The 4,785-nt window shown below is 37.5% G+C and overlaps 1 long non-coding RNA gene and 1 pseudogene across 1 annotated transcript; both read left to right on the top strand.

Moving 5' to 3' along the window:
* Positions 1–873, top strand: part of LOC109825841 — a 2,452-nt pseudogene extending 1,579 nt beyond the window's left edge.
* On the top strand, positions 956–2,418 carry LOC109825842. Its single transcript, XR_002243112.1, has 3 exons — positions 956–1,116; positions 1,238–1,365; positions 2,033–2,418. It is a non-coding gene; the product is annotated as an uncharacterized LOC109825842 (long non-coding RNA).

The following is a 4,785-nucleotide window of genomic DNA, read 5'->3' as shown; positions in this document are numbered from 1 at the left end:
AGGTGTCTACTATTATTGTTATATCTACTTTCTTCGTCTTTTAATTTTTACACGTTAACTACATGAGTTAGCTTGGACGGCTTCTCAGATGAAAATACCATTAGCTTTTACCTCATTGCATAACTATCATAATATAAGGTACTTGTAAATTTTGATGCTTATTGTTGTTACATGTGAACGTTCTTTCGTTCAGGGTCAGTTTACAATGACCCATAAAGCACTTTTGGCCACAGTTACAGCTCAGGAACAGATGCAACTTCAAGCAGCACGTCCTTCCTCATCAGAAGCATTGCTCGGTCCTTCACCAGAACCTGCATCCATCAACCTAGCGCCACTACAACAAAGGCCTTCACCAGTATCTGAAGACAACATCTCTACCCCAGAGCCAATGCAACCTCCTCCATCTGACCATAAATCTGAGGCTCAGTCCACTCAAATTGTTGTGAAGACGAGCTCTAGTGATGGATATAACTGGTGAAAGTATGGTCAGAAGCAGGTTCATAGTGATAGATCACGAAGCTACTATAAATGTACCAATGTGACCTGTTTTGCTAAGAAGAAGGTCGAGCGTTGCCCAGATGGTCGAGAGATTGAAATAATTTATAGTGGTCAGCACAATCATTACCCACCTCAAAAGACGACTAAGTCCTTCAAAGAGAAAGGGGTTCAGTCTGGTGTGTCTTCTGTGGAGCATAAATCCGCAGATCTTCCGTGTAGCGAAGTTAAAGGACCAGATCCTTCAACATCAAAGATGGAAAAAAAATTCTAGCAATGAAACCACGGAACGACACTTGTTCTGCTCTAGTGATTGTGAAGGGGATGCTGCAATTAAGATGGACGAGGAGCATGCTGATGAACCAGATGCAAAAAGAAGGCTAGTGTTGTAATAAATATTGTTGTATATAGTTTCATATGTTCATGTGTATTGAGTACTTATTGTCTATGATACAGGCTCATCGAGACACAAAGGTATATGCCTTGCTCAGCACCGGTCCTTAGAACGATTAAGGAACCCAAGATTGTTGTGCAGAGTTCATGTGATGCAACACGTATAAGTGATGGCTACAGGTGGCGCAAGTATGGATAAAAATTTGTCAAAGGAAATCCTAATCCCAGGTATGTTTCGTTCCTATTAAGTTGCATGTTTTTTATATTTAATTTTTTATGAATATCAAAACGGACATTTCATGGTGATCTAGTTGTATTCTGCTCTGTAATTGAAATGAGTGATTTGTAGTGATCGAAGAATTAGGTGGCTCCTCAAGTGCCTTGAAGGAGTATTTGGGTACCCACGTGACATTACTGGATCCAAATGGTGACACATACTTGTGTATATATCCTGACACCCAAACTCAAGAGTATTGCGTAAGTGTTTATTTTTCGACGAATTCAAACGATTTACCCTTACAACCTCAATATGGAACAACTTACCCAACTAGTACGTATGCAAAAAAAAACCTCAATATTATCTCATTCCCTTAGAACCTTAATTTTTATAAAGTATGTCTCTTTCCTATCAATATATACAGATTCATGCGTAGTAGTGTTATTGAGGGGCTTATCTAAGAATAAATGCATATAGTAGATATATCGTTACTTTGTAGTGAGTGAATGAATGAAATAGCTGAACATCATTATCTCAATTACAAATAACATAAACAAAACTCGAATTACAATTATCCCCTCGTTGTACTTATCTGGAATTGAGTTATTGTATATAACTGAGTGAATAGAAGCTTGAATCGTCTTTTAATACACATAATTATGCCAAGTGATACTGTATTGTATTTTTGCATCTATTGTCATGAATGAATACACAGTCTATTTGAACATTTTCTTATTGATTGCTTACTTACAACTCTGGAATGAATTATTCATACTTAGTTAGCCGCATTCATGTCATAAAGGGTTCAACACTACAAATGCATGTCATAAATTATTCTTACAACAAAAGACTTGTTTATTAAGCTTAAGTTTTCATGTTTGGATATACTTAGTGTGAATTTGATTTATTACATGCATTATTTTACAGATTGATTCTCAGACCACTTGTCCACCACTTGTTGTTCTTGCTAGTACTCCACCGACTTTAGCTCATTATTCTCCGGATGCTCAGGGTTCTACGTCTGCTGCTTAATGTTCTCCTTAGAATATTTGGACACAAAGCCCTCTTGCTAGTCGATTAGGAGGCGTGCTGGGGAGCATGCTGGGGGGCGTCTTAGGGAGCTTTACACAGTAGGGCAATAACGAGGAGGACATCCACAAAGCTTTTGCTGATTATATTCGATTAAATCAGCGTGACTTGTACTTTTAATTAACATACTTAAGACATTTGTATAGTTCAGATATCCTCTTATTGTATTTTGATTCTTGTTATATATTTGGTACTTGAGTAATTTATAACTTGTTGTATTTTGATTCTAGTTAATCTTTTGTTTTATGTGTGGGAATGTATATGTTGTGAACATGTATATTATATATTTTTGTGGGAAATGTTATATGTAAATGATGTAGGTAAAAGTGAAAAAAAGGAAAAACACAAGCACCAACAGTTGAGATCGTTGGTGCAAGTTTTGAAACTGTCAATGTACGACAATCTGCACCAACGTTACAACCGTTGGTGCAAACATCTGCACCAACGGTTGCGTTGGTGCTATTTTTTTATTATTTATTTTATTTTTTATATATTTAATTATATTTTTACTTGCACCAACGGGTGGAACCGTTGGTGCAGATTTTACACTCGTTGGGGCCGTTTCAGCCCCAACGCTACTTGCAGCAACGAGTGTTTTTTCTGCCCCAACGGGCCTAACTGTTGGGGTATACTATCTACCCCAACGGTTACAACCGTTGGGGAAGGCCTTCTTTGTACTAGTGTAGGTAGGTTTTGACCCTCAAATTTAGAAGGGCAAATGGAGTCTGTTTTTGCTGAAGTTTGTTGTGGAGATTCCTGATTGCTAGTAGAAGAATATTTTCTAGTTTTTAGAATTTTACTAATTTTTGGTTAAAAATATTATTTTTACTTATTTCATTTATATTCAAGTCTATAAAAGACTCTTTTCTTAGTGTAAGCAGATAGCTTTTGATGAATAAAATCCTAGTTATTTGCTAGATCTAGGGGTACATACGGTCTGGATACGTCACGAATACAGATATGGTTACACATATGCCTTGGTAAGGAAAATTAATATCCATATTTGCTATAATTGGATACGAATATGGATATACATGTAGATATATAAGTGAATATGCATGCGGATAAAAGACATATATGAGAAAATTAGATGATATTGAAAAAAATATAGTTTATGTTATACAAAAAGAGTTCATTAATATGTTCATTATATCTGAAAAGCTACGATTAGACATCTTGATCATCAATATTAATTTTAATTTCATAATCTAAGGACTAAAACTATTATAACAGTATGACCAATATGTATTCACATATTTTGGATACGGATTCAGATATTCTACTACAAAACCACATGCATAACAATATCCTATTGCGTATAGATTTGATTAACTATATCTATATCCTAACGGATAATCAAATACATATACGGTTCCGCACATGTAGCTAGAGCTATTTCTATTTAGTGTTCTCTTTACTTTTTGCCATTTTGATTAGGTTGCAATCGTAGACTACATCAATTAGTATTAGAGCACTAGTTCTATCTAGCACTCATCTAAGCATTAGAATGGTTGAGCATGGGGAAGACATGCGGTCATGGTGGATGCCAGAGGGAGGTAGCCTCCGAAGATGGGGGCGACTTTCACCATGAACAAGACTTACAGGACATCATGGTCAATGAACTGTGGAGGCTAAACCATGAATTGCAGAGACAGATGGAAGAGTCGAAGAATCACACAACACATTCATAAAGGCATTGGGCTACTGACTTAGCTTGTGAATGTGATTCTGATCTCGTGTCGGAGTATTCAAGAGATTGTAGCTTTTAGAAAGGCTATGATCGATCTTGGGAGTACATCAAGGTTGATCTCTTAGATTTTTTGGAAGGTTCCTAGCTCGAGGAGTTTATTGATTGACTGCCCACATTGTAGTGCATCTTTGAGTGTAAAGATGTTCCTTCTAAGAAGAATGTTAAATTGGATACGATCAAATTCAAGGCCTGTTCTTCTGCATGGTGAGAATGTGTGCCATGTTTTGGAGAAATATGATGAATCCAAGATTAATGATTGGAGAAGATAAAGGAAATGTTAAAGCAGGAGTTTCTACCCTTCAACTATAGTCAAAGCACTTTCCAACCGTTGCAACAGTTGTAGAGTATATTCATGGAGGTCTACATTGAGGAGTTTCATCTGTTGGTTGCGCATGCGGACGTAGCTCATGTTCGGCCACAAATTTAGCCTCCGAAAGTTGCCAAACGCAGCTTCCAAGCTGCCAACACAGCTTCCAAATTGCTGCAAACGTAGCTTCCAAATGCTACAAACGTAGCTTCCAGACGCTGCAAACGAGCTTCCAGACGCTGCGTTTGGACGCAGAATTCACGCCAGAACGCGGATTTTGCGTTTGACTCATTCAAACACGAGCTAAACGGTTTCAAAACCATTTTTCATAATCTGAGGGGATCACAACTGCACTCATGAGTGATTTAAGGGGCGGTTACATCCCATTAGCCCCACAAAGGAGCGATTTTAGGGGCGGTTACACCCCCTAATCGCCTATAAATAGCTGAAAGATCAGCTTAGTTCAGAGAGTTGGGGGGGGAGATATCTTTGGATCTTTAAGAATTTTGGAGATCTAGAGATCGACTTCTTCAG

The sequence above is a fragment of the Asparagus officinalis genome, chromosome 10 (assembly GCF_001876935.1).
Source record: "Asparagus officinalis chromosome 10, Aspof.V1, whole genome shotgun sequence".
NCBI lineage: Eukaryota > Viridiplantae > Streptophyta > Magnoliopsida > Asparagales > Asparagaceae > Asparagus > Asparagus officinalis.
The sequence above is the reverse complement of the archived record's forward strand: the minus strand, read 5'-3'. Positions and strand labels throughout refer to the sequence as shown.